Source organism: Lutra lutra, chromosome 4 (genome assembly GCF_902655055.1).
Source record: "Lutra lutra chromosome 4, mLutLut1.2, whole genome shotgun sequence".
In the NCBI taxonomy this organism is placed as follows: Eukaryota; Metazoa; Chordata; class Mammalia; order Carnivora; family Mustelidae; genus Lutra; species Lutra lutra.
In genome coordinates this window covers 37,647,172-37,658,202 of record NC_062281.1, presented here as the reverse complement: position 1 = coordinate 37,658,202, position 11,031 = coordinate 37,647,172, and positions in this window count along the sequence as shown.

Genomic DNA, 11,031 nt, shown 5'->3' with positions numbered 1-11,031 from the left:
GGGTGAGTAGTGGAAGCAAATAGAAGGGCAAAGGGAGGCGTGAGGCAAAAAACCATGGAACGTTTTGGTTGGCTCTTGTAAGGACCTCAGCTTTCATCCCAAGTGAAATGCAAAACATAGAAATTTTGAGCAGAGAAGTACTATGATCATATTTTTATTTGAAAAGGATCACTCAAGGGGTGCTTTCTAGAGAATGTAGATGGGGAGAGTTTAAGAAGTGTATGAGCTTTACAAGTGAAGATTCTGAATTTGCAGTTGCCATAGACACCTGGAAGTTAGGAGATGTAAATTTGAGAGCTGACCTATCAATGGGCCTTTTAGGCATTTATTTGCTTGCACTGTTTCTGCCGCTAGGGAAGCTCTTCTGGCCTTTTTCAAGCAAAATTTTTTCATTCTTCAGTACTCAGCTTAACTGTCATCTTCCCTACTGTAGCTTCCTATGAATTCCTTTCATTGGCCTCTCCTATTGTTCCTGTATATTTGGTAAAAACGACGATCTTAAAACCATATTAATATTAAAATAATCTGAACAGAGAGGTATGCTCACTACCTCCAATGCCATCTAGCAGACAGTAAATTCCTGGGGATCGAAAGAGATCCATCTTACTTTACCCTCAACCCCCAACCCCAGCCCCCCTTACTGAATGCCTGCCACTCAGTACATATTCATTGGAATATCTTCTCTGCCTTACAATCAATCCACACTGTGCCCTGTTTACAGAAAAGATCTGTTTATCCCTGTTTCAGATAACCACACCAATAAGAAGTCAATTGTTTTGTCATCAAGTGTGGCTAACGTTGCACACTTAACTATGGGCCTCTAACAATACCCCTAAGACATTAGTATTATTTTTCCCAACAATCTAGGAAACCGAGACTTCCAGAGGTGAGATAATTTGTTCAAAGACAAACAGCTTTAAAGTGTTGAAGCCGCAAGTTGATCCAAGTCTGATTCCAAAGCCTTTGCTCTTTAACAACACTGCTATGCAACCTTTCCCTCTAAAAATATTCTCACGCGATTTAAAAAAACAACCCAAGAATCACAAAGACGGTAACTTGAATCCACATGTGTAGGTTATAAGTTATTCTAATGTTTTGGTGATTTAATTTTTTTGTAATCGCTTTATTGAAATGTAATTCATATATCATACAATTCAGCTATCTAAAGTATACACTTCAATGATTTTTAATATAATCAAAGTCGTCCAACTATCATTTCATATCAAAAAATCCGTTTTAGAACATTAATTGCCTCAAAAAAAGCCCAATGCCTTTAGCTGTTATCCCCTCGCCCACCCCTAAGCAACCACTGACCTATCTTCTGCCTCTTATGTATTTTCCTGTCCTGGACATTTCAGACAAATGGAATCATACCTTCTGTTGGGCTTTCATGACTGGTTTCTTGCACTTAGCATGTTTCTAAGTTTCATCCATATTGGGGCATGAATCAGTACTTCATTCCTTCTTATTGCTGAATAATATTCCATTGTGTGGATATATCAGTTTGTCCATTCATCAGTTGGTAAACATTGGGTTTTCTACTTTTTAGTTATGAGTAATGCTTCTATGAACATCTATGTACAAGTTTTTATGTGGACATATGTTTTCACTTTCTTAAGTTATATATACCTAGGAGTGGAATTGCTGGGGCCGAGGGCAATCTACTGTTTGGCCTCTCTGTGTAGCTTTTCAAGGAAGTGTCACACTGTTTTCCGTATTGGCTGAACCATTTTATATTACCACCAGTGGTGAGTTAAGGGTTCTGGTATCGCCACGTCCTCACTAACATTTGTTATCATCTAACTTTTTTATTATAGCCATCCCACCAGGTGTGAAGTGGTTATCTCTTGGTGGGATTGATGTGCATTTCCTGAAGACTAGATTTAATTTACTTTTTAAAATATTTTATTCTGTCTCTGCCCCCCAACTAGTTCATTTTTCCAGAAACGCCTTTTTTTTACAATTGGTCTGTATCATTGTTGAAAGGTGGTGCTGTCTAAAACCAAAAGTTTATGATGGGAATTGTATCTACATAAATGAAATTAAGTTTCTGTTTACTCTGATTCTGGACATATCATTAGGAAATTTGAAGGATGTGCTCAAGAGGGCCTTATTTAGAAACAGACTGTGTAATACACTCGTCGTTCAATTTGGGGAACTCTGGAGAGCATCTCAGTCTCCCTGAAAAACAGCTAAAACAGTTAATGAGAAGCCAACATGACCATGGGACAGAAGCGATACCATGTTAAGCTGCTGTGGGCAAAGAAAAATGATCAGGTTTCAGATGTGAGCCCGAAACCAAATGTTTCAAGGGCTGACCTAAATTGCAAATGCAATTAGGTCAAATGCAAATGCAAATGTTTATTTGCATTAGGGCTGCTCTGTGGCCTGCTCAGGAGGAGAAGCTGCAAGGATTTATTCAATGATTCTCCCAAGTACTATTGGAGAGATATGGTAGTATGCGTGTGTGTGTGTGTGTGTGTGTGTGTGTGTGTGTGTACTACCAAAAGCATGATTTCAGGCATCATACCTGTTTAATGATTTAGAAGTACTAGTCCTTTCTTGAATTTGATGTGGTAGGGTCCCACTTAAGCCTAGTTCTAAACTTTTCTGAATGTGAACAGAAATAGTACCAAAGGCTGAAATTTATATCCCTGTGATTTTAATTTTTTTTTTAAGATTTTTTTAATTTATTTGTCAGAGAGAGAGTGAGAGAGAGCGAGCACAGGCAGACAGAATGGCAGGCAGAGGCAGAGGGAGAAGCAGGCTCCCCGCCGAGCAAGGAGCCCGATGTGGGACTCGATCCCAGGACGCTGGGATCATGACCTGAGCCGAAGGCAGCTGCTTAACCAACTGAGCCACCCAGGCGTCCCGTTGTGATTTTAATTTTTAATGGTAATGAGTCTCATTTAATGGTAATGAGTCTGAATATACAAATGGACAACGGCCAGACCATATATGCCAATAGAACTCTCTCAAATCTCTGCAGCAACCAGTCTTGGAAACCAAACCACAACCTCTACAGCAGTAGACCCAGAATGGTCAAGTCATGACCAGTAACTGTCAGTTTCCCTAATTTTTGTCCCTATTTCCGGTTAAGGACCAACCAGAGAAAGCAAAAAAACTTCCCAACCAATCACATAGGATGCCCTGTAGATTACAGTTAGCCCCCAGGCCAGCAACCTTCAGTCAGAACACACCTGAATCTTCCCCTTTCTCCACTCCACAGCTTTCCCCCTCATGCCTGCCTTGGAGTCTCTACCAAAAGCATATAGTGGTGGCTGACTCCCTTGTCAGAGCAAGCTCTGAATAAATGCCCTTTGCTTCCTCTTCTCTGGGTTGTTTTCATTTATTTCCACATAGCTAAACCATTTTTTAATTTTTACACACACAAGAACCAGACTGACAGAACAGTGTAGTAGAATGTTTTTCCTAGGAGATGGATGGCAACTCAACGTCTAGTAACATATTATACCAACCCCCACCTCAGTCCCTAAAGTAACTGCCCTTGCGGCAAGATCAGAAACACAAATCACAAAATTTATATGTTGTTTATTTCCATTCTCTTTTTGATAAACATTATCTTTCCTTTTTGTGAAATTGCATATCTATATTTGATAACAACTGCCCACATTCGTATCACATTTAACTAGAAAACAGCATTTTTTTCTATTTCTTAACAGTTCATGATTTTTTGAAAAAGGAATATAATTAGTTTAATACATTCATTAGGCAACTTCTTAACTTATCCAAGATAACTACCATCTGGACCTGCTGGTTTAGATTAATTATAATTGTCAATATATTCCATTACATTACTTTGCTTCTTGCACAAACTGATGAGATAATTCCATTTTTAACCCTTCCCTAGTTAAAGTTTTAAAACTCTAATATTGCTCCAGGATGTTGCAGTTTTTACAAATAGAGAATACAGTTGAACCTTAAACAATGTGAGGGTTAGGGGCACCAACCCCTCTGCACAGCTGAAAATCCACATGTATCTTTTTTTTTTTCCATACGTATCTTTTGACTTCCCCAAAACTTAACTACTAATGCCTTCTGTTGACCAAAAGCCTTACCGATAATATCAACAGTCAAATGACACATATTTTGTATGTTCTATGAATAACATAATGTATTCTTATAATAAAGTAATCTAGGGAAAAGAAAATATTAAGAAGGTCATAAGAAAGAAAATATACTGACAATAGTTTACTATATAAAAAAAATCTACATAAAAGTAGACCCAACCAGTTTAAATCCATGTTGTTAAAGGGTCAACTATACTGGAAAGTTGTTGAGAGTAGATCTTAAATGTTCTCATCACAGAAAAAAAATGGTAATCAAGTGATGGGATGGAGGTGTTAGCTAACACTATGGTGGTGATTGTTGTGAAATATAGAAGTATATTGAATCAATGTTGTACAACTTAAATGTCCACAATGCTCTATGTCAATTTTATCTCAAGCTGGAAAAAAAGGAAAATTACTTTTCTTCCTTTATTTAATATAAGTGCAATGTCTTGAATATATATTTCCTTCTTTTGAATGCCAATACAAAAATATCTTTGCTGCCCTAGCACATAAAAATTTAAATGTTGCATTGTTAACTTTCTGCATGGGTAGTTTTTTACCACTTAATTCTATTTTTTTTTTAAGATTTTATTTATTTATTTGACAGAGAGAGATCACAAGCAGGCAGAGAGGCAGGTAGAGAGAGAGGAGGAAGCAGGCTCCCTGCTGAGCAGAGAGCCCGATGCAGGGCTCGATCCCAGGACCCTGAGATCATGACCCGAGCCGAAGGTAGCGGCTTAACCCACTGAGCCACCCAGGCGCCCCAACCACTTAATTCTAAAGTGATGCATATTTCACCTCTAAAGGCAATATCCTCTGCCCCTAACAGCTAATGTATATATACACTTATACATATGTACGTATTTTAATTCCCACTCAGCATATCATTTTCATATGGTTCATTATCATATCATGTGACAATCATTAATTCAACAATTCAATTAATATTTGCTCTATCATCTATCATGTATAAGACATTCTGCTAAAGGAGGTAGAGAGGTTAAAAAAGACATTCTGCTCTTAAGGAACTTGCTAATGGGGGAAGACTACAAGAATGTGTTTATTTATTTATTACTTATTTATTTTTAAGATTACAAGAATCTAACACAAAAAGGACATGTCAGAGACAGTACAAGAAAGACATAAACACTAGATTCAAAGAAGGTAAAAATTTCATCTTGTTAGAGAGATCCTCGAAGATGATTCACAGAAAGAACTAAGGATTAGCTGGGTTCAATGGGATTTAGTATGGCAAGAGAGAGGGTAAGTGGGAAAATCAGAGGGGAAATTTAGGAAGCAGTAAGGAGTCTAGTTTGGCCGGAACAAAGTATACAGAGTGGAATGGTGAGAGAGATTGCTATAAAGTTAGGACCATTAGGAGATCCTAAATTCAGCTACATTTTTAATAGGAAGCAATATAATTGGAGCCACATTTTAGTACAAATAACCTGGCAATGGCTATTTAGGACAGATTTAGATGGGGACAAAGTAAAAGCAAAGAGACCTGTTAGGAAGCATTTACAGAATCTAGGGCAGACTGTGATTAGGACCTGAACCAAGCAAGCACCACTTTTCTGCAGAAATGAGAATGCCAGAAGGAAGTAATTGGTAGCACGCCACCATCTTTCAAAACCAGAACTCACCTCCATGATTCTATTGCTCCTTCCACTCTTCTGGCTCCACTGTCGATGAAGAGGGAGCCAGGAGGGCAGAGCTGTTGGGCAAGTAAATACAGATGGCCAAGGCACAGACCCACCCGCCAACAAGGTGTTCTATTAAAAGTCATCCCAGGAAACAGAGCAATCTTGCAAGCCAGCTAAAATATTTTAATTAGTAACTCTGTGTAATAACTATTAAGTAAATTTATTCTGTATGCATTTTTAAAATTGAGTCAAGGAACACTTCCCCTACCTGGCAATGTCACAGTACATTAGCGTCAAATATATAAAAGTTAATTAATTTTTTTGAAGAATGGCCAAAAGCACCATAAATGAGTCTTTGGTGCCCCCTTGTGGAATGTTTAGTGTGATCTTTGAAATACTTCCCTTTCACACAGAAACAGTAATGTGTTATTTCCATTATTTTAAGACATTTAAAGTACTTTCTGTATGTGTTACACTATCCCTAAGGGACATAATTTAAAATAGGCCTATAAATAATTTAATTTAACCAAGAAACACAAGAGACCAAATGTTGAAAATGTTCAGTAAATTTTTGTCATTTTGTGAATCATAAATTAAACAAAGGTAATGGAAAAACTTAGCTTTACACCATGCTAAGTATCAAAACTGTTTTCTCAATAGCACTTCTACCCTTAAATTATTGCCAACAAATCTATAGACTTTATGAAGTATTTAAATATCTGAAATAATTGTAAACATCCATATTTGTGCCCATAAAAATGCTAGTATTAAATGATCAGGTGACTTTTTTTTTTTAAGATTTTATTTACTTATTTGATAGACAGAGATCACAAGTAGGCAGAGAGGCAGGCAGAGAGAGCGAGAGGCAGGCTCCCCACCAAGCAGAGAGCCCGATGCAGGGCTGGATCCCAGGACCCTGAGATCACCAAAGGCAGAGGCTTTAACCCACTGAGCCACCCAGGGCCTCCTAAATGATCAGGTAACTTTTAAAGTGTTTTTTTCTCTTTATATCAATTATGACAAGTTTCTGACCATTTATTTTCCAAACTAGGGAATGAAAAATAGGAAATTCCCGTCTTTCCTGGAGACAAGTAGAAGTCAAAAATAGAAAAAATATTCCTATCCATTAGCTAACAAGACTGTCAAGGGGGCAGACCACAGTGGGGAAGGATAGATTATCCTAAACCAGTAGAAGGTTAACTGTTTGCTCCTCCTTTCCCTTATGTTCTTATTAAGCAGTGAGAAAAAATACAAAAATGAAGTGCCAAATTTAATCATCCAATGATTGAATCATACAATTTAATCTTATACTGGAATCTTCTTGGAAACACAGAGTAGACTTATCAATAACTGGTAAATTTTTTCTTACTACTTTCACTCAATAATCAAAAAAATAGTGATGACTGGAATGTGTTAATACTTATTTTCATGACTTGTGTCTTTAATTACAAAGACCTTGGGACTGGAGCAGTAGCCTTTCTCTGGAACGGAGCTCTCAGATAATATTTGTGCAATCCATTTAGTTTTCCAAATTACAAAGTTGTGAGGAACTACGGAGCTAAGGAACTACTTTAGGGCAGAACTGTTTTAAGTTAGAATTTTTTTCCTGACATACCAATAGATTTTCCTTTAATGGCAAAACAATCTTCCATTTAAGACATGGTAATTATATGCATATTGAATTTATCAACAGGGATTCTGCAGAGTCTTGTCATACAAGTGGCAGACTACCTCTGGTTGGAATGTTGGCTCCCTCACTTGTTATCTGAATGATCTTAGATTATTTAACCTGATTCTTGACTTCCTGATATATAAGAGGAATAAGATAATAACTGCCTTATAGAGTCAATGTGAGGAATAAATGAGTTAACACACAAGGGATTTAGGACAACGTCTATACAGAGTAAACACTCGGTTTATGGTTAGTTGAATTTTTTTAAGATTTTATTTATTTGTTTGTCGGGGAGAGAGAAAGGAGAGAGAGCATGAGCAGGGGGAGTGGCAGGCAGAGGGGGAAGCAGGCTCCCTGCTGAGCAAGAAGCCTGATGCGGGTCTCTATCCAAGGACCCTGGAATCAGGACATGAGCGGAAGACAGAGGCTTAACTGACTGAGTCACCCGGGTGTCCCTAGATGAATTTGTTTGTCTGTTTGTTTTAGATTAATTTGTTTTTAAGCAGGCATTTTTTTACAAGCAAGTTAGAGGCTGGCTTTATAGTTTCATTCAGCATAATGTTAAAGATATCAAGATCATATATTCTAGCCCCACAAATGGTATTTTGTTTTATTCTATCCATATTTAGCCAAAAGCATAGCATAGAGATTACTGTAACACTTTCAACAGTGAGAGTTTCAACAGTGATCAACTCTCTTAATTTCTCTCATTTATAGACAGAAGAAATCAGCTCAGAATCAATAAGTGATTTGCATAAGGGCACAGCTAGTAAGTAGTTTAGAATACCCACTCCGGCTTTTTGACTCCTAGTTTAGTGTTCTTTCCATTACACTCTAACAAACTGTAAGAACAGTAGCTAAAAGGAGTAAATCAAACAAGTCAACTGATTACATGTGTGAAGCAATTTAAGAAATCATTTAGGGGGTACATGGGTGGCTCAGTTGTTAAGCATCTGCCCTTGGCTCAGGTCCCAGGGTCCTGGGGCCATGCCCTGCATCAGACTCCCTGCTTGGCAGGAAGCCTGCTTCTCCCTCTACTCTCCCTGCTTGTGTTCCCTCTCTCCCTTGTCTCTCTGTCAAATAATAAAATATTTTTAAAAATTTAAAAAAGAAATCATTTAGATCTCACTTTTTTGTGTAATGAAGCATTAATCACTAAGATCAAATATTATGAAATTAACAGATCATTAGGATTGAGTTGTAATGGTTTACTTGATAAAAATTACTAGTCGCACTAAAAAAATCAACTCATTCAATAAATACTTACTATGTACCTTCGACTTGCCAGGCACTGGGCGAGGTGCTAGGGATGCAACAGTACTTAAACAAGATATGGTTCCAGTCTTCTGGAGCTGATAGTCTCACAGAGAAAGAAAATTAACAAACGATCTGAATAAAGTAAACTCAGTCCTGTGACAGGGAAAGCACAGGGCACTATAGGAGCAGACAGCCGGAGGTGACAGCTCCAGTCAGCTACTAGGAAACATCATCAGTCACAATAACGAGAATGCCGATTATTTTCTGGATAGCTAAAGCCTTTGTTTACTAAAGTTATTCAGGAATACCCTATGATTTTCTTCCAGTTAACCTACTTCTTAACCCCATCACAAATATAAAGCCTACCAATAAAAAGCTTATCTTTGGAATTCCTACTCTGATCTTTTTTCTTCAGAATTTTTATTATTAAATCATTAGATTATGTGGTATTAAGTCCTTATACTATTTTACTCATAACTACTTGATCACAGTACTCAAATCCCAATCAAAACCAGAAATATAAAACATGTGAAACTCCATTGCTAACAGTACCTGCTGTAGACAAGAATACATACATGGATATCACTGATTTCTAAAATGAAATGTAGTAAAATATACATTTTCAACAGCAGAGTAAGATAAAATATTACATTGGAATAGACTGAGTAGCCACAAGACCACAAAGGTGATCACATTACTGGGGCAGTAGGATCGTACCACACAAAACAATCATTAGTTCCCTAATGGACAGGAAATAGGAGTCCAGATGCTTACAGTGCAATGCTGACAATTTCAAGTATAAAGAGTCAAAAGAAATGCTTGTCCTTCCTTTTTCATTTTCTGTAATAGAATAATAAAAATCCACAGGACATTGGGAAATAAACATTTTAAATCATATAAAATAGAAAATCTTGCATTTCATTTTTAAAAAGCATACCATGAAACTGGATCTGTGATGTTTACAACTTAAAAAGTCACTTCTGGGGGCCCCTGGGTGGCTCAGTAGGTTAAGCCTCTGCCTTCAGCTCGGGTCATGGTTTCAGGGTCCTGGGATCAAACCCCCATTCGGCTCTCTGCTCAGCGGGGAGCCTGCTTTCCCCTCTCTCTCTGCCTGCCTCTTTGCCTACTTGTGATCTCTCTCTCTGTTAAATAAATAAAATCTTAAAAAAAAAAAAAAGTCACTTCTGGAATGTCATTTAGGCCAGGCAGAAATCAAGAGCATAAAATAACAAAAATGTTCATATGACAGAAGAGGATATGATCTGATCTAAGCCCCAGAAAGAGAGGTCAAAGACAGATAGTCAAACTAAATCAAAGAGTTGTCTTCATAAATCAAAAGAATCAGGACTGGGAACAAGTTTCCTAAATGCAAAGAAACTTTAATTAACAATATTTATTAACATTGTTAGTAAGTATATTGACCCTGATGTGGAAGATACCTCAGGAAATTAAGCAGACACTGAGAACTCAACTTGATTAGAATCAACTGAATCAGAAAATCTGATAGAAAATGTATAGACTTTGTAACTTATTAAAGACAACTGACAACTTACTTATATTTAGCCTCCAAAAATTCTTTGTGGAATTAGAAAGCGTATAGATAACATGTAATATTTAGCAGCTAAAATTTTCAGTGAGTTAAGCAACAAATTAAAATTTAAGGCAGATTTTTCCAAAATATTTATATCTGAGGGTGACTGGCTGGCCCAGTCGGTTGAGGTCATGATCTCAGGATGGTAGGATAGAGCCCCATATCAGGCTCCACACAGAGTCTGCTTATCCCTCTCACTCTGCCTCTAGCCCTACTCACCTGTCCTCCACCCTCTAAAATAAGTAAAATCATTTAAATAAAACAAAAAACCAAATATATCTATACCTAATTCACACTTTTAAATTATCTTATTAAAATACTATATAAGAAGAGCTACATTTTAGGGGCACCTGGGTGACTCAGTGGGTTAAGCCTCTGCCTTGGGCTCAGGTAATGATCTTAGGGTCCTGGGATGGAGCCCTGAATCAGGCTCTCTGCTCAGCGGGGAGTCTGCTTCCCCCTCTCCCTCTGCCTGTCTCTCTGCCTACTTGTGATCTCTCTCTCTCTGTCAAATTAATAAATAAAAAATCTTTTAAAAAAAGAAGAGTTACATTTTTAATCTGTGTGTATAGTGTGTACACAGAGATATACACACATTGGTTACCTAAAGATAAACAAATATGAAACTGTCTTCAAATTTCTGCTGGTCGTAGTAATTTGTTCAACAATAGAACTTAGCTCTTTCTTGCTTCTATTCTATAAATGGAACATGCTACCCCCAATCATTTTCGAAAAAAGGGGTACATTATAAATAATTCAGTAAATTTTGTTATTTAAGAAACCAAATCCAGCGGC